General features: G+C 43.1%; 1 protein-coding gene across 1 annotated transcript in view; it reads left to right on the top strand.

Moving 5' to 3' along the window:
• The window catches only part of b4galt5 (beta-1,4-galactosyltransferase 5), a 58243-nt gene that overhangs the window by 15642 nt on the left and 16713 nt on the right, over positions 1-25888 (top strand). The gene's annotated exons all lie outside the window — the stretch shown is intronic.

Consider the following 25888-nt stretch of genomic DNA (forward strand, 5'->3'; position numbering starts at 1 on the left):
TTTCTCTTTCTCCCTCTCTCAACTTAATGAGCATAATCTTGTGTGGTTACCATGGGACACAGTGCTCTCTTGAGAGGCTATTAAGCAGGGCTAAAATAGTTGGGAAACCCACTTACTCACTGATATGGCAAGGACAACTTATCTAGTTTGCTATAGCAATCTATTTGGTACATTATCAATGATGCCCCCCCCCCCCCATACATTGTAGGCTAATAAAGATGATGTATGTGGAAACTTCTGATGTCTAATTTACTGTGGGCCAATAAAGTGGCTGATAGACCAATGTTGTCACGGACTCCTCCTAGATACACACTTAGTCAGACCTCTCATAAATAAATGGACGCTTCCATCATGTTGTGAGAATACTTCAGAAATACAAACTAGTGTCTGCAGGTTTTTGGTTTTTCCTCTCAACTAATCCCTAGACAACCAGGTGAGTGAAGTTCCTTACTAATTAATGACCTTCATTTTTCAATCAAGTACAAGGGAGGAGCGAAACCCACGGACACTTGGCCCTCCGTGGAATGACTTTGACACCTGTGTACTATTGCGTGGCAGCTTCCTCACTGAAAGTATAGGCAGCACCTCTAGTTCACCATTGTGTCTTCTTGTTTCATCACAACATCCTGTCTCTCTCCACCTCTGATGCAGATTAGTTCCACCTAGTGACTACACTAGCAAAACCACCCTGATCCTACTCCGAAACATGTCAACTTCTTCTGTCACTCAGATTCAGATCTATTTCATTTAGATGTGGTGTTCTCTAATCTAGGGCGGGTTGTCTTATTAGGTGTGTGAGGATGGGGGTAGTTTGGAGTAAGGGAGATGGACACTAATCACCAGTGTAACCTGAGGGACAGGAGAAGAATGTCTTTGTTTCCGCGGCCCGTCCCTCCCCTTGTTATTGATACTGCTGCTGTGGTTACGCTGGTCTTGTGCTGCTGGCACACAGCAGCTGGTGGTAATGGAATCACTTGCTAATGTCAACAACATGAACAGCCCAGTTATCTCATCGCATAGGGACCAGGGGGGCGGGGTGATGGGGAGGATGATGATGATGATGATGACATTGTCCTCACCAGCATAACAAACAATGTTGTTAAGACAAATGCTGTAATGATGGTCATGACAATTTTAACACTGTACCCTTTCCACTTTGCCATTGCAACAGATCCTGTTGTTGACCATGCCATCTCAGCGATCTGCTTTTCAGGAACTCCTGTTTTCCTGTTGTCTGTTCCCCATGGTACCATGTATAAAAAGAGTCTTGTTAGAGCTGCCCTGTAAATCCTCTAGAGGGGAGTTAAGTTGGTTAATAATTTGGGAGTAGCTAGCTGGTCGTGCTCAGACCTAACGCCAAGTGAATTAGGGCTAATTAGGAAAGGTTGTTGTGGCCGTGCTGGTTTGGCTTGCTCAGATCTTCCCTGTGGCTCAATTGATAGAGCATGGTGTTTGCAACGCCAGCATGGTGTGTGCAACTCCAGGGTTGTGGGTTCGATTCCCACGGGGCGCCAGTACAACAAAAAAAAAATGCATGAAATGAAATGTATGCATTCACTACTGTAAGTTGCTCTGGATAAGAGCGTCTGCTAAATGACTAAAATGTAAATAAGAACCTGTCGTAGTAGACTAGATGTAGTTTGGAAAACAGGTATCTTTCTGCAATTCTACACATTTAGCCTATTCAGGGTTATGCTAACATCACTTTCTAGCTAATAAGCTAACTCCAAATGCATTTTAGCTAATAGCAGCTGTTTAGCTGATTAAACAAAGGTTAGCCATGTGTTGGCAAAAAGTCAAGCAAGCTAACCAGCAGCCAGTGGGACTTGTGGCATTTGCTGCGACTGGTACTTGCTGCGACTGGTACTTGCTGCGACTGGTACTTGCGGGTGGTTTTTCAAAGCCAGTGTCAGATACTGAGTGTAATATACTCAATATTAGGAGTTGAGAAATACATTTGACGTCATTAGAAAGATATTCCATTATTTTCTACTGTAAGTATGTAATTCACAATTTGTTTATTCTGTTGCTAGTGATATTCATTCATCTTAGAGGACCCCCTGCAGTACCCCCACAGACCCATAGATGGCTGTGGACCCCAGGTTGAATACCGCTGACTTAGAATATAAATTAAGGGAAATGAATAAGGATTAAGATCGCTTTGGGTCTGATGCCTTTTTGAGCTATATACATCAGCTGTTACATCAAATGTAGTATACCCAGCTCAATCATGAATTATTTAAAGTGCAGTTGCAGTACTTTCAGTTCTACTCTGGAGCTGTGGTTGTATTTTTACATTAAGCAGTGGTCATTTAGCAGATGCTCTTATGCAGAGCAACTTACAATTGGTGGATTCATTATTTATGTAGCTAGTTAGCTGAAGGTTTTATAGGCTTGTAGTAGCTTCTGCAGCAATTCTCTGTATCTAACAATGTATGCTCTGGTCCTGCTTTCAGTCTAGCAGTATAGGGTTTTTCTGTATCTTGCAGTTGTATGTCTGTAGTTGCTAGCTTCCTCCGCTCTGTATGTAGTGTTAGAGGAGTGTGCTGTGGCCCATTTGTTCAGTGAGCAGTAGCAACCCTCAGCTGTGAGGAGACCTCGCCCTTCTTCTGCTGAGGAAGAGCGGGAGATGGAGAGAACGAGGAGGGTGTGTGTGGGTTTATTTTATTTGTGTTTGCGTGCGTGCGCGTGCGTGCGTGTGTGTGTGTGTTGTGTGTGGCTTTTCTGAGCCATAGTGAGCTGCTGCAATAACACAAGACTGCTCTGGACAGCTGCCAAATAAAAGTGCAGTGTAGACTCTGCCTGCAGAGGGGGGGTTGGAGAGTGGGATAAGGGGTGAGGCTGGGGATGCTGTATGAATGAATCACTGCTCTGTAGCGTGGTCTGTCAGGGAAGCTCACCTCCCTGAGACAATGAGACCGAATGCTGCCTGGGATGGGCACAAATAGAATTTGTGTGTGTGTCAGTTGCAGGGTATTGGGTTAACCAGCTTTATGGGATTACAGTGTGCAGACAGTGTCATTTAGGGATGAGCAGGGTGTGCCTGTGAAACAGATGAGGAAGGAAAATAAAGGATTGGGAGGTGGAGGGATGGATGAGACGGGCAGGAAAGAACACTTGTGAAAGAGTGGTTCTGTGAGGTGGGAGAGAGAGACGTGGCCTTATCTCTTTAGTATCCACCCATTTTTCTGTCTTTGCTCTCTCTCTCTCTCTCTCATCCTTTTTACCTGAGTAAAATCAACTGGGCTCTGTCCTCTTCTCGTAGGGTATCGCTTCACTAACCCACTCTGAAAGAAACAAAGAGCGTCTTGTTCTACCGCCTGCCTGCTCTGTTTACCACAGCAAGGGTACAGCCAACAGTGGAAGAGCGGAGCGAAAGAGTGAAGAGAAAGGCAACAGTTTTCTGTCCCTCAGTTCATTTTCCAGTGTTACTCTACAGTAAAAGTGAGAATGTGTTCCTGGCACTCTAGTTTTGTATTTATGTTATTCTCTTCATCTGGTCCCCATGTTTCTCTGCCATGTTGTGTGGCTCAGCTCTGTGTGCAGGATGACTCAGGAGGCCCCCCCCCCCCCCCCCCCCCCCCCCCCCCACACACACACACACACACACACACACACACACAAGGGACAGAAGAGCAGATGGAGGAGCAGAGTGGCCGGTGTGAGACTGAACATGAACTCTAGCCGGCCCCCTGCTCTCCCTGCTGGCTTATGTCCTCAATAGTATGTGTGCCATATCGTGTGTGTGCTCACTTCTCTTCCCGTCCCTCCTGAACCAGCCAGCTTTTTACCCTCAGGATAGCCTCAATTCGTTGGGGCATGGACTCTACAAGGTGTCGAAAGCATTCCACAGGGATGCTGGCCCATGTTGACTACAATGCTTCTCACAGTCGTATCAAGTTGGCTGGATGTCCTTTGGGTGGTGGACCATTCTCGATACACACGGGAAACTGAAAAACCCAGTAGCATTGCAGTTCTTGACACTAACGGGTGCGCCTGGGATCTACTACCATACCCTGTTCAAAGGCACTTTCACCCTCTGAATGGCACACATACACAATCCATGTCTCAATTGTCTCAAGGCCTAAACATTCTTCTTTAACCTGTCTCCTCCCCTTCATCTATGCTGATTTTGAAATGAATTTAACAGGTGACATCAATACGGGATCATAGCTTTCACCTGGATTTACCTGGTCAGTCTGTCAAGGAAAGAGCAGGTGTTCCTAATATTTTGTACACTGTGTAGCTCCCCCCCCATATCTCCTTTAAGCGTTCTTAATTAAATACAAGCCTGCCAGTGAGGTCACTTATGATAAAACCCGACTCCACGCTTGGATACTGTAGCTAGATGTCACTTTCATTTGCCTATCACACTTCTGCATTATGTCAATTCTACATTGCAAAAGTTGTGTTAGAAGTTCTGTTGTCACTCCCACGTACTTCAGAAGTGCATTTAGACGTTAGGAGATAATTTATGGTGATTTAATCTCAACTGTACATATGGGTAAAATGCATGGAGAAATTCATAGAACACTGATGTGCAATGTTCCAAACTGGTTTTGGATATGTATGCAATTTGGCATCTGGGCTGTTCAGTGACCTATAGTGTCAACACTATCATTTCAACACACCCCCTTAGGGCTAGTACACCTACTGACATGGATAAAGAATGTGAGTGACCCTTTTTAGATAATGATTATGTGTGTTTGAATTTCTTTTTAGATAATAATGATTGTGTTTGTATTTCTTCCTATATGATTGATGATAAGGGGGTGTTGTGCGTGTGTTGCTCACTATTGTCAGTGAGTGATTCATATCTACCAGTAAGGAGGATTGATGGGTTTCTGGGGAAGTACTGTCCCTAGTTTCCTAATACAGATGACTCACTGCTGCTCACAGGTTTGTTTAATTATTTATGTGTATCTCGTGTTTAGGGCTATTGGGTTGACTCAGAGGATTGTCCTAATCAGTGCCAGAGCTAATTTGGTGACTAATGGTATGGCATTAATGTTGTTTTTCTTACTCTGTAGCTGTTCGGATTAAGGGGATCCCTAAAACGCATCTCTCGCTTACCGTTTCTGTTTGACCATAGCCTACATTTAATGAGGAGTTGATGAGAATGTTGCATGAATAGCGTGTGGTCTCTGGCTTGTATCAGGCTTGGCCTGGTGCTGAATTGGGAGAGGGGGTGGAGAGGGACAGAAGAGGAAGCGTTGTCTGTTGTCTCTAGCAGGAAGTGGGCATGGTGCATGGTGCCAAAAAGCGCTGTGGTGAGTGACATCATCACGGAACTCAGACTGGAGAGCAGTTTTCCTCTTAAAGGGAGAATGAATAGATTTCACTCTTCCCTCTCAGATGAGAGAGGAAGGGATGGGGAAAAGAGGAATTTGTTAGTGCGGGAAATCATAAGATTGGAATGTGGCTGGAAGGGGAAATTCCACCGTTGTACAGACATCCGGCCCTTTGATAAAACAGTGAGAGTTTATGTGGTCGTCATATTCAGCGTAAAGTGTGTGTGTGTGTGTGTGTGTGTGGTCATGAATCAGATATTTATTTGTGTCTGACAGAGAGAGGAATTAATTCCCGCTTCTAGAAGCCGTGTGTGTCTGTCTGGAGGTGTCTACAGAGTGGCCCCTTGGGAAAGACAAACGCATGCAGCTGATAACTTAAGATTATGTAATCTCCGGCAACCAGACGGATGGGGAGCGCGAAGGATGGAGGGAAGAGGAGAGGGGTAAGAGGGAGAGAGATATGATGGAGAAAGAAATTACAAGGGGGAGAGGGGGAGATTTTTTTTTAAAGGAATGCGGGTCAATACAGCACAAAGAAGAGATGAGAGAAATGGAGCGAGTGATCAAGATGAAAGCGTGAGATATAACACAAAGGGAGAGAGGAGGGGGGAGATGAGGGGGGAAGGGGGGCATGAGAGAGGGGGGGCATGAGAGGGGGGAGAGATGGGGGCATGGGCGGAGAGGAGGGCATGGGAGAGGGATAGTACAAAACTAGGGTAGAGCGATGGAAAAAGAAGGAATGTGACAAAGAACCACTTTTTTTGTAGACCAGTTAAATATTGAAAGTGCATGCAAAGCCAGTCATTCTATGCTTTCTGGAAGTGTTTGTGCATGTGTAAATATTGATGACAATATAATCAGCAAAACAGAAACAGTTACATAGAGATGTAGGGCTTCCATATACAGTGCCTAAGGAAAGTGTTCAGACCCCTTGACTTTTTTTTTTACACATTTTGTTACGTTACAGCCTTATTCTAAAAATGCTGAGTTTTTTTGTTGTTGTTTTAATCAATCTACACATACCCCATAATGACAAAGCAAAAAAAGTTTTTGTAATAAATAGAAATGCCTTATTTCCTATGAGACTTGAAATTCAGCTCAGGTGCATCCTTCAACAACTTGATTGGAGTCCACCTGTGGCAAATTAAATTGATTGGACATGATTTGGAAAGGCATAACAGTCTGTATAAGGTCCCACTAAGACAGGATTGAGTCGAGGTACAGATCTGGGGAAGGGTACCAAAAAATGTCTGTAGCATTGAAGGTCTCCAAGAACACAGTGGCCTTCGTTCTTAAATGGAAGAAGTTTGGAACCACCAAGACTGTTCCTAGAGCTGGCCGCCCGGCCAAACTGAGCAATTGGGGGTGGTAGAGTGGCAAGTCGGAAGCTAGACAGCCTGCTTGGAGTTTGCCAAAAGACTCTCAGACCATAAGAAATGAATGATGAAACAAAGATTGAACTTTTTGGCCTGAATGCCAAGCGTCACGTCTGGAGGAAACCTGGCACCATCCCTACGGTGAAGCATGGTGGTGGCAGCATCATGCTGTGGGGATGTTTTTCAGCGGCAGGGACTGGGAGACTAGTCAGGATAGAGGGAAAGGTGAATGGAGCGAAGTACAGAGATCCTTGATGAAAACCTGCTCCAGAGCACTCAGGACCTCAGACTGGGGCGACGGTTCACCTTACAACAGGATAACGACCCTAAGCACACAGCCAAGACAACGCAGGAGTGGCTTTGGGACAAGTCTCTGAATGTCCTTGAGGGGCCCATGTAGAGCCCGGACTTGAACCCGATCGAACATCTCTGGAGAGACCTGAAAATAGCTCTGCAGCAACCCTCCCCCTCCAACCTGACAGAGCTTGAGAGGATCTGCAGAGAAGAATGGGAGAAACTCTCCAAATACAGGTGCGCCAAGCTTGCAACGTCATACCCAAGAAGACTTGAGGCTGTAATCACTGCCAAAGGTGCTTCAACAAAGTATTGAGTAAAGGGTCTGAATACTTATGTTTCCATTTTTTTAATTGCAAACATTTTGCTTTGTCATTGTGTGATATTGTGTGTAAAAAAACAACAACAATTTAATCAATTTTAGGATAAGGCTGTAACGTAACAATATCTGGAAAAAGTCAAGGGGTCTGAATACTTTCCGAATATACCGTACAGTCGCGGCCAAAAGCTTTGAGAATGACGCACATTAATTTCCACAAAGTTTGCTGCTTCAGTGTCTTTAGATATTTTTGTCAGATGTTACTATGGAATACTGAAGTATAATTACAAGCATTTCATAAGTGTCAAAGGCTTTTATTGACAATTACATGAAGTTGATGCAAAGAGTCAATATTTCCAGTGTTGACCCTTCTTTTTCAAGACCTCTGCAATTCGCCCTGGCATGCTGTCAATTAACTTCTGGGTCACATCCTGACTGATGGCAGCCCATTCTTGCATAATCAATGCTTGGAGTTTGTCAGAATTTGTGGGGTTTTGTTTGTCCACCCGCCTCTTGAGGATTGACCACAAGTTCAAAATGGGATTAAGCTCTGGGGAGTTTCCTGGCCATGGTCCCAAAATATCTATGTTTTGTTCCCTGAGCCACTTAGTTATCACTTTTGCCTTACGGCAAGGTGCTCCATCATGCTGGAAAAAGTATTGTTCGTCACCAAACTGTTCCTGGATGGTTGGGAGAAGTTGCTCTCGGAGGATGTGTTGGTACCATTCTTTATTCATGGCTGTGTTCTTAGGCAAAATTGTGAGTGAGCCCACTCCCTTGGCTGAGAAGCAACCCCAAACATGAATGGTCGAAGGGTGCTTTACTGTTGGCATGACACAGGACTGATGGTAGCGCTCACCTTGTCTTCTCCGGACAAGCTTTTTTTCCGGATGCCCCAAACAATCGTAAAGGGGATTCATCAGAGAAAATGACTTTAGCCCAGTCCTCGGCAGTCCAATCCCTGTACCTTTTGCAGAATATCAGTCTGTCCCTGATGTTTTTCCTGGAGAGAAGTGGCTTTTTTGCTGCCCTTGACACCAGGCCATCCTCCAAAAGTCTTCGCCTCACTGTGCGTGCAGATGTACTGGCTTAAGCAGGGGGACACGTCTGGCACTGCAGGATTTGAGCCTCTGGCGGCGTAGTGTGTTACTGATGGTAGGCTTTGTTACTTTGGTCCCAGCTCTCTGCAGGTCATTCACTAGGTCCCCCCGTGTGGTTCTGGGATTTTTGCTCACCGTTCTTGTGATAATTTTGACCCCACGGGGTGAGATCTTGCATGGAGCCCCAGATCGAGGGAGATTATCAGCGGTCTTGTATGTCTTCCATTTCCTAATAATTGCTCCCACAGTTGATTTCTTCAAACCAAGCTGCTTACCTATTGCAGATTCAGTCTTCCCAGCCTGGTGCAGGTCTACAATTTTGTTTCTGGTGTCCTTTGACAGCTCTTTGGTCTTGGCCATAGTGGAGTTTGGAGTGTGACTGTTTGAGGTTGTGGACAGGTGTCTTTTATACTGATAACAAGTTCAAACAGGTGCCATTAATACAGGTAACAAGTGGAGGACAGAGGAGCCTCTTAAAGAAGAAGTTACAGGTCTGTGAGAGCCAGAAATCTTGCTTGTTTGTAGGTGACCAAATACTTATTTTCCACCATAATTTGCAAATAAATTCATAAAAAAATCCTACAATGTGATTTTTCTGGATTTTTTTCCCCTCATTTTGTCTGTCATAGCTGACGTGTACCTATGATGAAAATTACAGGCCTCTCTCATCTTTTTAAGTGGGAGAACTTGCACAATTGGTGGCTGACTAAATACTTTTTTCCCCCACTGTAGGTGCAATCTTACTGGCAGCAATATCCTTGCCTGTGAAGCCCTTTTTGTGCAAAGCAATGATGACGGCACATGTTTCCTTGCAGGTAACCATGTTTAACAGAGGAAGAACAATGATTCCAACCACCACCCTCCTTTTGAAGCTTCCAGTCTGTTATTCGAACTCAATCAGCATGACGGAGTGATCTCCAGCCTTGTCCTCGTCAACACTCACACCTGTGTTAACGAGAGAATCACTGACATGATGTCAGCTGGTCCTTTTGTGGCAGGGCTGAAATGTAGTGGAAATGTATTTTGGGGATTCAGTTCATTTGCATGGCAAAGAGGGACTTTGCAATTAATTGCAATTCATCTGATCACTCTTCAAAACATTCTGGATTATATGCAAATTGCCATCATACAAACTGAGGCAGCAGACTTTGTGAAAATTCATATTTGTGTCATTCTCAAAACTTTTGGCCACGACTGTATATTGTACTTGTTTGCTTTCGGCTAACTGTATCTAAGGAATGAGTTTCTCTCAAACAATGGCTCTGATTTCCTTAGAAATGCCAGTCTGCAGACTGCATATAGAAACCCACAAGTGCACAAATATGTAAAGTGTGTGTGCTTGTGTGCTGGTCAGGAAAGAGTGTATTTTAAGTCTGTATGAATGGCAGCTCTTCTAGGCCTACATAACAAAACACAGCCATCTTGATGGTAAGTTTGACCTACAGGTAAGCGATACATCTTCCATGTACACAAGTCGTGCTTCTGCAGATAGTGTGTGTGTGTCTTGATCTATTATGCTCTTACAGTATTGTGCAGTTTTGTGCTTTTGATTGAGGTTTTGAAAGTGTGTGTGTGTGTGTGTGTGTGTTTTCGAGTTAGTTAAATACATATTTTCTACGTGTCACTCCAGTCACAATACAAAATTCAGTTTTTTAAGTACCACTGAGTTTTGAGGCACTAAGAACAATCATAGTCAAACATGGTTCAGGGCTTCCTTTGGCGTCATCTATAATACATCATCTTTACATTGGTATCATTATTATAGATCAGGTAATCTCTCTCTTATTTATTTATATATAGATTTATAATATATGAGAGAAACATAATGTACAGTTGTGTGTATATGTGTATATATATGTATATGTATATATGTATATGTATATGTATATATATATATGTATATGTATATATATATATGTATATATATATATATAAATAAAATCTCCTTTCATCAACTCTACATATGTGTTTATCTCTCATATATATATGAGAGAAACGCATATGTACAGTAGATGAAAGGAGAAACATATGTACAGTTGTGTGTGTCTCTCTCTCTCTCTCTCTCTCTCTCTCATTTATATTTATATATATTTGTATTTCTTTCATCACATTCCTAGTGGGTCAGAAGTTTACATACACTCAATTAGTATTTGGTAGCATTGCCTATAAATTGTTTAACTTGGGTCAAACGTTTCGGGTAGCCTTCCACAAGTTGGGTGAATTTTGGCCCATTCCTCCTGACATAGCTGATGTAACTGAGTCAGGTTTGTAGGCCTCCTTGCTCGCAGACACTTTTTCAGTCCTGCCCACACATTTTCTATAGGATTGAGGTCAGGGCTTGGTGATGGCCACTCCAATATCTTGACTTTGTTGTCCTTAAGCCATTTTGCCACAACTTTGGAAGTATGCTTGGGGTCATTGTCCATTTGGAAGACCCATTTGCGACCAAGCTTTAACTTCCTGACTGATGTCTTGAGATATTGCTTCAATATATCCACATCATTTTCCTTTCCTCATGATACTGTCTAGTTTGAAGTGCACCAGTCCCTCCTGCAGCAAAGCACCCCCACAACATGATGCTGCCACCCCCGTGCTTCACGGTTGGGATGGTGTTCTTTGGCTTGCAAGCCTCCCCCTTTTTCCTCCAAACATATTGATGGTCATTATGGCCAAACTCTTCTATTTTTGTTTCATCAGACCGGAGGATATTTCTCCAAAAAGTACAATCTTTGTCCCCATGTGCAGTTGCAAACCGTTGTCCACCTTTTTTCTGCCGGTTTTGGAGCTGTGGCTTCTTCCTTGCTGAGCTGCCTTTCAGCTTATGTCGATATGGGACTCGTTTTTACTGTGGATACAGATACTTTTGTACCGGTTTCCTCCAGCATCTTCACAAGGTCCTTTGCTGTTGCTCTGGTATTGATTTGCACTTTTCGCACCAAATTACATTCATCTCTAGGAGACAGAACGCATCTCCTTCCTGAGCGGTATGACGGCTGCTTGGTCAAATGGTGTTTATACGTGCGTACTATTGTTTGTACAGATGAACGTGGTACCTTCAGGCGTTTGGAAATTTCTCCCAAGGATGAACCAGTCTTGTGGAGATCAAATTCTGAGGTCTTGGCTGATTTCCTTAGATTTTCCCATGATGTCAAGCAGAGGCACTGAGTTTGAACGTTGGCCTTGAAATACATCCACAGGTACACCTCCAATTGACTCAAATGATGTCAATAAGCCTATCAGAAGCTTCTAAATCCATGATATCATTTTCTGTGATTTTCCAAGCTGTTTAAAGTCACAGTCAACTTCTGACCCACTGGAATTGTGATACAGTGAAATAATCTGTCTAAACAATTGTTGGAAAAATCACTTGTGTCATGCACAAAGTTGATGTCCTAACTGACTAACTGTCCTAACTGACTTGCCAAAACTATAGTTTGTTAACAAGAAATTTGTGGAGTGGTTGAAAAATGAGTTTTAATGAATCCAACCTAAGTGTATGTAAACTTCCCTCTTCAAGTGTGTGTGTGTGTGTGTGTGTGTGTGTGTGTGTGTGTGTGTGTGTGTGTGTGTGTGTGTGTGTGTGTGTGTGTGTGTGTGTGTGTGTGTGTGTGTGTGTGTGTGTGTGTGTGTGTGTGTGTGTGTGTGTGTGTGTGTGTCTATTGAAATACAGTAGATGAAATTACATTAAAGCACTTGTGAAGAAACTTCTCTGTTGAAGGATGTGGCAGGCATTGGCACTGGCATTTATTGTTACCTGATAAAAGTTGACACAATTTATTATTTTCATCTAGACGATTAAAATAATTTTTTTAGCTGCCAAGAAAGATCATCCCGATTGTTGTTGTATGACCCACAGTAAAGCAAGGCTTGAGCTTGTTTCAATGGATCCATTGTTACGGAAAGTACAGACCGGTTTATCTAAGGGAGTGTTTGTGTATCGACCAGTCTTGACAGCGAGCGGGGCCCCTTCACATCTAAATTTAGCAAAATGAAGTGTGGGTGCGTGCGTGTGTAAAGCATGTCGATCTCGGACTGTTTGGAGCTTCTCGGAATCACTTACTGTGGTCAAGCTGGGCTTGTGGTTCCAGAGAGGACATCCAATAATAGTTTAGCATCAACGGGAACCTTTCACCTGCTACAGCACCTCCTAATGATGCTAGAACACTACTCTATGGTCCATCATCTACATACTCTCTGCTCTATAGTATCATCATCATCTCCATACTCTCTGCTCTATAGTATCATCATCATCTACATACTCTCTGCTCTATAGTAGCAATCATCAGTATCATCATCTACATACTCTCTGCTCTATAGTATCATCATCTACATACTCTCTGCTCTATAGTATCATCATCTACATACTCTGCTCTATAGTATCATCAGTATCATCATCTACATAATTTCTGCTCTATAGTATCATCATCTACATACTCTGCTCTATAGTAGCAATCAGTATCATCATCTACATAATTTCTGCTCTATAGTATCATCATCTACATACTCTGCTCTATAGTAGCAATCATCAGTATCATCATCTACATACTCTCTGCTCTATAGTATCATCATCTACATACTCTCTGCTCTATAGTAGCAATCATCAGTATCATCATCTACATACTCTCTGCTCTATAGTATCATCATCTACATACTCTCTGCTCTATAGTAGCAATCATCAGTATCATCATCTACATACTTTCTGCTCTATAGTATCATCATCGACATACTCTCTGCTCTATAGTATCATCATCTACATACTTTCTGCTCTATAGTAGCAATCAATCTTCATAATTGTGCTTTTGTTGTTGTAATTATTTGCGGTCCAATTGAATCGCTTAATGGTTTAAAGGCCCAGTGTAGTCAAACTTTGATGTTCCTGTGTTTTATTTTTAATATACTTCCACACTAAGGTTGGAATAATAGTGTGAAAATTATGATAATGCCTTTTTGGTGTTAGAGCTGTTTGAAATCACTGCCTGAAATTTCAGCCTGTTTTGGTAATTGGTAGACCAAATAAGAGTTCCAAACCTCTCTGCCAATAACAGCTATCTCTCTTTCTTTGTGTTTTGTGCTTGTAGGTCCTCAGGCTCTGTTGCAGGTATGTGGGGAGTGCTGATATAGGCTGATGGTAAAAATGACAGTTTTCAGAGTGACAGCTTTAAAGCCTTAGAGCCTTGTATGTGTGTGTGTGTTCCTATTGTAAACCTGGCCTTTCAGCTCTTATCAGACAGCCACCAGGATCATCTCCTACTGCTGAGCTTTGTGTGTGTGTGAGAGGGAGTTTACGCTCAATATTGCCTTCATAGCAGTATTTTGTGGCCGTGTTCTTGTAAGCCAGTTAACATTCTTTCAATAATTTAATCTCTGCAGATGACCAAGGAGAATTCACATATACTAGATGGAAATACAGCCGAGCAGATATTAAAAGTCACATCATGCTGCATCTGCAGGGCCCATATTCACAAAGCATCTGAGTAGTGCTGATCTAGGATCAGGTCCTCCCTCTCCCTATAATCATTATGATCTAAAAGACCAAACTGATACTAGCCTTCCATCAAATGATTGAAAATACCAACCCTGCATGGCTTCAAACGCGAGCCAGCAGTAGGATGCCAGTTGGGATGGCTGCTAGCTTACCAGAGGCCTCTTCCTTTACAGCTTCACATTCATCACTGATGGTTGTCATGGTGGAACGTTGAAACATGACAGAAAATGTACAGAGGGGGAGAGATAGGAGGTAGAATACAGAGGGGGAGAGAGAGGAGGATAGGATAAAGGGAAGTGAGGTAGGGGTGAGCTTGGCATGAGAACAGTGTGTTTTTACTGAGCTATGGAGAACAAGGTCGACCAAGGTCTCCCATCAAGCTTAGAAGGGTTCAGTGCTGGCCATGTGAGAAGGGATTTACTGGACGGGTCTCAGATGGACTCACTCAAAAGATTTACTGTCTTTGTTGTTTACCCAGAAGGAGCATTACTCAGATGATTCAATCATTATGGACCCCCCCCCCCCCCCCAACACACAGACCGTGACTTGTATGTGAGCTCCGAGATACGCTCAGGCATAACATGAGTTGGCATCGGCACAGAGTGAAGAGTGGGTGCCTGCATGTGGAAAGTGTGAGTTGGAGTATTTCAGTGCCTGTAGGCTATATCAAATACTGTCAGCCTCTCTCATTTTTCACCATATGGAGGGAGTGGGTGTATCAGAAGGACTGGGATAAGGCTGTGTGTCTTTGAATGAAATGTTTCCCTAGAGAAATCCCTTCCAATTGGTACATATGTGTACACACACACACACACGCTTCCACACAGACGGCATACACCCAAGCACAATACACAAAATGCATGTTCTCACACCTTCATGTAGTATGTGTGTGTATATTTTATGTGTGTGTGTGTGTGTGTGTGTGTGCGTGTGTGTGTGCACACACATAAAATATAGCGGAGATTCCAATAAAATACTCTGCATCCGTATCACTGTGTGTGTGTGTGTGTGTGTGTGTGTGTGTGTGTGTGTCGCGCACACACACACACACACACACACACACAGTGATACGGATGCAGAGTATTTTATTGGAATCTCCGCTATGTTTATGTGTTCTGCAGACATAAGAGGAGAAAATTGATTCAGTTATTGGTGGTCTGTAGTCTCTAGTTCTGCAAGCCAAGGCTATTATTGGTCTCTACCAATGTGAATGTCATGGTAATAGAATTACTGATAAATCACATTTCATGGAGTTACACACACAATCCATGCTCACGATAGCATGCATGTAAGGCAGTGTACACCACACACACACACACACACACACACACACACACACACACACAAAGAAAGCGAGTGTTTTGCGGAATGCTGCTGGGAATGGGATATTGGTTGATGAGATGAATCAAGAGATATGAAACACACACACTGAGACAAAGCTCCTCTTGGCTCAAAGGCTCATTGTCCTCGACTTTATCAGGTTGGCCTTGTGACTCAGCTAACGAGTGACACACACACACACACACCATACGTACACTAATACACAGCGATGCGGACATAGACACAGCTTTGTAGAAATCAGTCAGTTGTAGTGGTCCTAACCTTCCACTGCTGCAGTCTCTCAGGCAACAGTCTAATGGACAATGGGCAGTGCTCCACTTAGCGCCACTCTGCTAATTACTGGCAATGATATGGATACATGTAGACCATAGGTATGTTTGTTTACTAAAGGAGTATTACATGTATAGACAGCTTTCCAGCTGATATAAATACTGAACATATGGCCTTTGTAGTGCTGTGGTTGATTGTGCTATTAATCTACATTGAGTGTACCAAACATTATGAACACCTGTTCTATCCATGACAGACTGACCAGGTGAACCCAGTGAAAACTATGATCCCTTGTTGATGTCACCTGTTAAATATACTTCAATCAGTGTAGATGAAGGGGAGGAGACGGGTTAAAGAAAGATTTTGAAGCCTTGAAACAATTGAGACATAGATTTGTGTATGTGTGCCATTTAGAGGGTTTACAAATATTTAAGTGCCTTTGAATGGGGTATGGTAGTAGGTGCCAGGCACAACAGTTTGAGTGTGTCAAGAACTGCAACACTGCTGGGTTTTTCACGTGTGTATCAAGAATGGTCCACCACCCAAAGGACATCCAGTCAACTTGACACAACAGTGGGAAGCATTGTAGTCAACATGGGCCAGCATCCCTGTGGAACGCTTTGGACTAGAGGTCGACCGATTATGATTTTTTCAACGCCGATGCAGATTTAATTTGTTTTATTTTAATTATTATATATATATATATATATATATATATATATATATATATATATATATATAAAATCTCATTTATTTTTTTGTAATAATGACAATTACAACAATACTGAATGAACACTTATTTTAACTTAATATAATACATCAATAAAATCAATTTAGCCTCAAATAAATAATGAAACATGTTCAATTTGGTTTAAATAATGCAAAAACAAAGTGTTGGAGAAGAAAGTAAAAGTGCAATATGTGCCATGTAAAAAAGCTAACGTTTAAGTTCCTTGCTCAGAACATGAGAACATATGAAAGCTGGTGGTTCCTTTTTAACATGAGTCTTCAATATTCCCAGGTAAGATGTTTAAGGTTGTAGTTATTATAGGACTATTTCTCTCTATACGATTTGTATTTCATATACCTTTGACTATTGGATGTTCTTATAGGCACTTTAGTATTGCCAGTGTAACTGACTTGCCTAGTTAAATAAAGGTCTAATAAAAAATAAAAGTCGGCCTAATCGGCGTCCAAAAATAGCGATTTCCGATTGTTATGAAAACTTGAAATCGGCCCTAATTAATCGGCCACTCCGATTAATCGGTCGACCTCTACTTTGGACACCTTGTGGAGTCCATGCCCCGACGAATTGAGGCTATTCTGAGGGCAAAACGGGGTGCAACTCCATATTAGAAAAGGTGTTCCTAATGTATTATACTGTGCGTGTGTGAGAGTGTAGCAGTTGAACCACATCCTTTATGCATGTACTTTCCAGACGACACAACCAAGTCAGCCCACTCATGTGGTTCCCACGCCAAGACAGATGGACAGACATGGCCCTTTTTTAAAACCACTAACCAAACACTAACATTGCAAGAAGAAGCCAGTGCTCTCATTTGGGTAACCAGAGCTGTGTTCAAATACATGAGTTTTAGAGTATCTGGTATCTGTGTATTTGAGTACTTTCAAATACACAGCCCCAAAAAAGTAATTTTATTTGAAAAACCAAATAGTCTACCAAAATCTATTTGACATTATTTTCAAATACCTGGGTTAAATGCATGGGAGTGTATTTTAGTGTTTTCAAATACTTTCCAAGTGTATTTCCAAATACATTCAAATATATTAAAATAAAACAAAATCAGAATACTTCAAATGTATTTGAGATATTTTAAGCAGTATTTGAACCCAGGTCTGGTGCTGACAGAATGAATAATAACAATTTAGACATGCTTGATTCTTTTGGTCTGTTTGGTCTTGTGATTTAGTGCCTATATGTGGTGCGGTGCTGCCTATATGTGGTGCGGTGCTGCCTACAGTTGAAGTCGGAAGTTTACATACACCTTAGCCAAATACATTTAAACTCAGTTTTTCACGATTCCTGACATTTAATCCTAGTAAAAATTCCCTGTCTTAGGTCAGTTAGGATCACCACTTTATTTTAAGAATGTGAATTGTCAGAATAATAGTAGAGTGATTTATTTCAGCTTTTATTTCTTTCATCACATTCCCAGTGGGTCAGAAGTTTGCATGCACTCCATTAGTATTTGTTAGCATTGGGTCAAACATTTCAGGTAGCCTTCCACAAGCTTCCCACAATAAGTTGGGTGAATTCTGACCCATTTCTCCCGACTCCCGACAGAGCTGGTATAACTGATTCAGGTTTGTAGGCCTCCTTGCTCGCACACGCTTTTTCAGTTTTGCCCACAAATGTTCTATAGGTTGAGGTCAGGGCTTTGTGGTGGCCACTCCAATACCTTGACCCTGTTGTCCTTAAGCCATTTTGCTACAACATTGGAAGTATGCTTGGGGTCATTCTCCATTTGGAAGACGCATTTGCGATTAAGCTTTAACTTCCTGACTGATGTCTTGAGATGTTGCTTCAATATCCACATAATTTTCCACCCTCATGATGCCATCTATTTTGTGAAGTGCACCAGTCCCTCCTGCAGCAAAGCAACCCTACAACATGATGCTGCCACCCCCGTGCTTAACGGTTGGGATGGTGTTCTTCGGCTTGCAAGCCTCCCCCTTTGTCCTTCAAACATAACGATGGTCATTATGGCCAAACAGTTGCAAACCGTAGTCTGGCTTTTTTAATGGCGGTTTTGGAGCAGTGGCGTCTTCCTTGCTGAGCGGACATTCAGGTTATGTTGATATAGGACTCGTTTTACTGTGGCTATAGATACCTTTGTACCGGTTTCCTCCAGCATCTTCACATGGTCCTTTGCTGTTGTTCTGGGATTGATTTGCACTTTTTGCACTAAAGTACGTTCATCTCTAGGAGACAACGCGTCTCCTTCCTGAGTGGTATGACAGCTGCGTGGTCCCATGGTGTTTATACTTGCGTACTATTGTTTGTACAGATGAACGTGGTACCTTCAGGCGTTTGGAAATTGCACCCAAGAATGAGCCACACTTGTGGAGGTTTACAGTTTTTTTTTTTGAGGTCTTGACTGATTTCTTTTGATTTTCCCATGATGTCAAGCAAAGAGGCACTGAGTTTGAAGATAGGCCTTGAAATACATCCACAGGTACACCTCCAATTGACTGAAATGATGTCAATAAGCCTATCAGAAGCTTCTAAAGCCATTACATTTTCTGGAATTTTCCAAGCTGTTAATAAAAGGCACAGTCAACTTAGTGTATGTAAACTTCTGACCCACTGTATTTGTGATACAGTGAATTATAAGTTAAATAATCTGTCTGTAAACAATTGTTGGAAAAAGCACTTGTGTCATGCACAAAGTAGATGTCCTAACCGACTTGCCAAAACTATAGTTTGTTAACAAGTAATTTGTGGAGTGGTTGAAAAACGAGTTTTATTGACTTCAACTGTATATGTGGTGCGGTGCTGCCTATATGTGGTGCAGGTTGTCATGTTTGAAGGTTGACAGAAGGTTAAAGGGAGAGAAACAGGCCTGTTTTCCACTCTGACTCCCCAGAGAAACATACAGGAAACAATTAGGAAAAACTTTAGTTATTCTTTATTGCGTGTCTGTCTCTACTGCACACCATCTCTCTCAATTCCTAAAGCAAGTAAAACAGATAAATAAACAATTTTAAAAAATGTACCGTAAACACTACACTCAAAAGTTTCAAAGGAAAAGAGACATTTTAAATGTGATATTATGTCTATATACAGTGTTGTAACGATGTACAAAAGGGAAAATAAATGAACATAAATATGGGTTGTATTTACAATGGTGTTTGTTCTTCACTGGTTGCCTTTTTCTTGTGGCAACAGGTCACATCTTGCTGCTGTGATTACAACCTGTGGTATTTCACCCAATACATATGGGAGTTTATCAAAATTGGATATGCTTTCGAATTATTTGTGGGTCTGTGTAATCTGAGGGAAATACGTGTCTCTATGGTCATACATTTCACAGGAGGTTAGGAACTAGGCAAGAGCCAGTGATGAGGGAAGGGTGGGCAGGGGCCATATCTCAGTATAAAATAATCCTATTGGACAGAATGGGAGGGGCCATAAGTATAAGATGTTCTTATTGGACAGACGGCAGAACTGGAGGTCAGATCTGCATAGAAAGTTTGGTGTTTATTTTTGTTCTTCCTCCTCGATATCAAGTGCAGCCTTGTGAGTCTGTCGTCGTGGTGATCGTGGCTGGAGATTTGTCTGTCCCCTGATCATTGTTTCGGTTTCTTTTTTTCCTCTTTTCTGGATTTTGTGGGCAGTGTGCACATACGCAGACCTGGCTCTCAAAAGAAGGCAGGCTAAGGCGGCCTTTCTCAATGGCAAGGCTATGCTCCCTGAGTCTGTTAAAGCTTTCCTTAGTTTTAGGTCAGTCACAGTGGTCAGGTATTCTGCCACTGTGTACTCTCTGTTTAGGGCCAAATATAGCATTCTAGTTTGCTCTGTTGTTTTGTAAATTCTTTCCAATGTGTCAAGTAATTATCTTTTTGTTTTCTCATGATTTGGTTGGGTCTAATTGTATTGCTGTCCTGGGGCTCTGTTTGGGTTTGTGAACAGAGCCCTAGGACCAGCTTGCTTAGGGGACTCTTCTCCAGGTTCATCTCTCTGTAGGTGATGGCTTTGTTATGGAAGGTTTGGGAATCACTTATTTTTTTTAGGTGGTTGTAGAATTGAACTGCTCTTTTCTGGATTTTGATAATTAGCGGTTATCAGCCTATTTCTGCTCTGCAAAAATATCCTCTGGGTGAAACGTGAATCACCAAATAATGCATGCAGAATTCTGCATGCAGAGTCTTAATTTGGTGTTTGTCCCATTTTGTGAATTCCTGTTTGGTTCGTAGACCTCACAACCATGAAGGGGAATGGGTTCTATTGCCCTTTTATGGTTGTATTTTTAGCCTGTTCCTAGTTTTGGTATGTCAAATTTGATGTTCCTTTTGATGGCATAGAAGGCCCTTCTTGCCTTGTCTATCAGATCGTTCACAACTTTGTGGAAGTTACCTGTGGCGCTGATGTTTAGGCTGAGGTACGTGTCATTTTTTGTGTGCTCTAGGGCAATTGTGTCTAGATGGAATTTGTATTCGTGGTCCTGGCAACTGGACTTTTTTTGGTCTTACTGAGATTTACTGTCAGGGCCCAGGTCTGACAATCTGTGCAGAAGATCTAGGTGCTGCTGTAGGCCCTTTTTGGTTGGGGACAGAAGCACCAGATCATCAGCAAACAGTAGACATTTGACTTCAGATTCTAGTAGGGTGAGGCGGGGTGCTGCAGATTTGTTTTAGTGCCTTCGCCAATTCGTTGATATGTGTTGAAGAGGGTGGGGCTTAAGCTGCATCCCTGTCTCACTCCACGGCCCTGTGGAAAGAAATGTACGTGTTAAGGCCAGAGCCAATTTTAACCAAACACTTGTTGGTTGTATACATGGATTTTATAATATTGTATGTTTTTCCCCCAACACCGCTTTCAAAATTGAGTCAAAAGCATTTTTGAAATCAACAAAGCATGATTAGATTTTGCCTTTGTTTTGGTTTGTTTGTTTGTTTGTCAATTAGGGTGTGCAGGGTGAACACGTGCACTGTCATACCGTAATTTGGTAAAAAGCCAATTTAGAAATTTCCTCAGTACACGGTTTTCACTGAGGAAATGTACACGTTTGCTTTTAATGATAATGCAGATGATTTTCCCAATATTGCTGTTGACCCATATCCCACGGTAGTTATTGGAGTCAAATTTGTCTCCACTTTTGTGGATTGGGGTGATCAGTCCTTGGTTCCAAATACTATTGGTGAAGATGCCAGAGCTGAGGATGTTAAAAAGTTTAAGTGTAGTCAACTGGATTTTGTGGTCTGGATATTTAACCATTTCATTTAGGATACCATCAACACCACAGGCATTTTGTGGTTGGAGGGTTTGTATTTTACATTCTATGAGTTCTTCAGTTACATTGAGCTGATTTCTGATGCGCTGTTACTTTTTCCGTAGTGTGTTTCTGTATTGTTTTAGTGATTTACCATCGTGAAGGCGTAGCCTCAGGTTTTCTTAGGTTTTTGCATCTTCATCAAACCATTTATTGTTGTTAATTTTCTTAAGTTGTCTGCTTGACATTTTTTGATTTGATAAGGAAGCTGAAAAATGAAATATACGATCTAGGATTTCTACTGCCAAGTGTACACCTTCGCTATTAAGTGAAACGTTTTGTCCAGGAAGTTGTCTAGAAGGGATTGAATTTGTTTTTCTTAATATTATGCAGTTCCTTTGGCTTTGATGCCTCATGATTTGAGTATTGCTGAAGTTGAGTGGGATTTTGCTGTGATCTGATAGGGGTGTCAGTGGGCTGACTGAACGCTCTGAGAGTATCTGAGTTGAGGTCAGTGATAAAGTAATCTACAGTACTACTGCCAAGAGATGAGCTGTAGGTGTACCTACTGTAAGAATCCCCTCAAAGCCTACCATTTGACTATTTACAGACCCAGCGTGAGACAAGCTGTAGTTGTTGTGACCCGTTTTTGTTGGTTGTTTTGTCATAGTTGTGTCTAAGGGGGAATATTTGGGAGGACGTGCTAAGAGTGTCAGGTTCTTGTCCAGTTCTGGCATTTAGATCGCCAGACTAGTACATGTCCCTGGGCCTGGAAATGGTTGATCTCCCCCTCTAGGGTGGAGAAGTTGTCATCGTTAAAGTATGGGGATTCTATTGGGGGGATATAAACTCAGCAAAAAAAGAAACGTCCTCTGTCAACTGCATTTATTTTCAGCAAACTAAACATGTGTAAATATTTTTATGAACATAAGATTCAACAACTGAGACATAAACTAAACAAGTTCCACAGACATTTGACTAACATAAATTGAATAATGTGTCCCTGAACAAAGGGGGGGTCAAAATCAACAGTAAGTATCTGGTGGGGCCACCAGCAGCATTAAGTACTGCAGTGCATCTCCTGATGGACTGCACCAGATTTGCCAGTTCTTGCTGTGAGATATTACCCCACTCTTCCACCAAGGCACCTGCAAGTTCCCTGACATTTCTGGGGGGAATGGCCCTCACCCTCCGATCCAACAGGTCCCAGATGTGTTCAATGGGATTGAGATCCGGGCTCTTCGCTGGCCATGGCAGAACACTGACCTTCCTGGCTTGCAGAAAATCACACACAGAACGAGCAGTATGGCTGGTGGCATTGTCATGCTGGAGGGTCATGTCAGGATGAGCCTGCAGGATGTGTACCACATGAGGGAGGAGGATGTCTTCCCTGTAATTCACAGCATTGAGATTGCCTACAATGACAACAAGCTCAGTCCGATGACGTTGTGACACAAAGCCCCAGACCATGACGGACCCTCCACCTCCAAATTGATCCCGCTCCAGAGTACAGGCCTCGGTGTAACACTCATTCCTTCGACGATAAATGCGAATCCGACCATCACCATCAAGACACAACCGTGACTCATCAGTGAAGGGCACTTTTTGCCAGTCCTGTTTAGTCCAGTGATAGTGGGTTTGTGCCCATAGGCGCCGTTGTTGCCGGTGATGTCTGGTGAGGACCTGCCTTACAACAGGCCTACAAGCCCTCAGTCCAGCCTCTCTCAGCCTATTGCGGATGTCATTGCAATGTATTGCCCTGGCCACATCTGCAGTCCTCATTCCTCCTTGCAGCATGCCTAAGGCACATTCACGCAGATGAGCAGGGACCCTGGGCATCTTTCTTTTGGTGTTTTTCAGAGTCAGTCGAAAGGCCTCTTTAGTGTCATAAGTTTTCAGAACTGTGACCTTAATTGCCTTCCGTCTGTAAGCTGTTAGTGTCTTAACGACCGTTCCACAGGTGCATGTTCATTACTTGTTTATGTTCAATGAACCATTCTGTTCATTCTGTGAAGTTATTTGGATTTTTACGAATTAACTTTGAAAGACAGGGTCCTGAAAAAGGGATGTTTCTTTTTTTGCTGAGTTTAGGTAGCACACATGAAGACATTTTTCTCTGAGACAATTTCCTTATTAATTTCTAGTCAGATGGTAAATGTTCCTGTTTTGACTCATTTAATAGAGTGGGGTAGGTCTGCTTTATACCAAATTAGCATACCTCCCTTCCCTGTTTCACACCTGGTAGTTTGGATGGGACTACCAGCTCTCTGTAACTTAGAGGGCAACCAGTGGTTCTGTCTCTATACCATGTTTCTTGTAGGATTACAATGTCTGTATGAAATTTTTGGGGGACGAAGTCTGGGTTCCTGCTTTTTAGGCCAATAGCAGATGACCTCAGACCCTGTATATTCCAGGTAGTAAAAGCTTTGTGTTCCATAGTGTCTAGTGTTTTCTTGTGGTTTAGGCTCTTACCATTACAGTAGTTGTGAGCAGAGCATGTTGAGCATCTTATACATACCTATTATGTTGCAGGATGGGGATTGGGTGGATGTATTAGTGGGGGTTGGGCCTGTTGCTCTGTTCATGGCCTGGGCATATGTGTGTCTGTCATGTTGAGGTCCTTGCTGCGGGGCGGGGGGGGGGGGGGGGGGGGGGGGGCAGAAGGGGTTTAAGACTGATCTGGGGGGGGTCTATATAGGGTGTTGCAAGGGTTTGTTTGGGGATAGGTTGACTGGTTGGGGTGGGGATGTGTCTGCTGGTGCTGTGGTCTGGGTGTAGGACCACTTGGTGTGGATCCTCTTGGTGCAGGTCCTTGGGGGGTCTCGGAGTTCGGGGAGGATGTCTCGCTGGTCTGGGCGGGGTGTCCGTTGCTCCTATGTGAGGTGTTGGGGCTACGGTTGAGGGTGAAGTCCTTTAGGGTCCTAGTAAAAGTTGGGATTGCTGCCTTGTATAGGTGGACCTGATCCAAAAAGGCTGTTCAAGTCCATGGGGGAGTGGTGAGCCAGGTAACATTTGGTTTTGAGGCGCATGCCCGGGAAATGCGCTCTCTCTCTCGCTCTCTTTCTCTGTTGCTCTTTCTTGCCATTTTAAATGAGATATATGTTCTTTCCCTCTCTCCCCATCCCTCTCTCTGTCTCACTCCATATTAGCATTCTTCTCTGTCAGCTGCTTCAGCAGAGACCCTTTGTGTTTGGGGGAATCCCCTCGTAAAGACACAATGCAGATAATCAATTAGGGTCAGAACAGACCAGAGGGGTACAGTATACTACGAAGCAGGATCAAGGAGTTAAGCATCTAACCTTCCTAAACACAATTTTTTTTATATATATATATATAACTTAGATATATATACACTGCTCCAAAAAATAAAGGGAACACTTAAACAACACAATGTAACTCCAAGTCAATCACACTTCTGTGAAATCAAACTGTCCACTTAGGAAGCAACACTGATTGACAATAAATTTCACATGCTGTTGTGAAAATGGAATGGACAACAGGTGGAAATTATAGGCAATTAATAAGACACCCCCAATAAAGGAGTGGTTCTACAGGTGGGGACCACAGACCACTTCTCAGTTCCTATGCTTCCTGGCTGATGTTTTGGTCACTTTTGAATGCTGGCGGTGCTTTCACTCTAGTGGTAGCATGAGACGGAGTCTACAACTCACACAAGTGGCTCAGGTAGTGCAGCTCATCCAGGATGGCACATCAATGCGAGCTGTGGCAAGAAGGTTTGCTGTGTCTGTCAGCATAGTGTCCAGAGCATGGAGGCGCTACCAGGAGACAGGCCAGTACATCAGGAGACGTGGAGGAGGCCGTAGGAGGTCAACAACCCAGCAGCAGGACCGCTACCTCCACCTTTGTGCAAGGAGGAGCAGGAGAAGCACTGCCAGAGCCCTGTAAAATGACCTCCAGCAGGCCACAAATGTGCATGTGTCTGCTCAAACGGTCAGAAACGGACTCCATGAGGGTGGTATGAGAGCCCGACGTCCACAGGTGGGGGTTGTGCTTACAGCCCAACACCGTGCAGGACGTTTGGCATTTGCCAGAGAACACCAAGATTGGCAAATTCGCCACTGGCGCCCTGTGCTCTTCACAGATGAAAGCAGGTTCACACTGAGCACATGTGACAGACGTGACAGAGTCTGGAGACGCCGTGGAGAACGTTCTGCTGCCTGCAACATCCTCCAGCATGACCGGTTTGGCGGTGGGTCAGTCATGGTGTGGGGTGGCATTTCTTTGGGGGGGCCGCACAGCCCTCCTTGTGCTCGCCAGAGGTAGCCTGACTGCCATTAGGTACCGAGATGAGATCCTTAGACCCCTTGTGAGACCATATGCTGGTGCGGTTGGCCCTGGGTTCCTCCTAATGCAAGACAATGCTAGACCTCATGTGGCTGGAGTGTGTCAGCAGTTCCTGCAAGAGGAAGGCATTGATGCTATGGACTGGCCCGCCCG

This window comes from Salmo salar, chromosome 13 (assembly GCF_965601325.2).
Source record: "Salmo salar chromosome 13, fSalSal1, whole genome shotgun sequence".
In the NCBI taxonomy this organism is placed as follows: domain Eukaryota; kingdom Metazoa; phylum Chordata; class Actinopteri; order Salmoniformes; family Salmonidae; genus Salmo; species Salmo salar.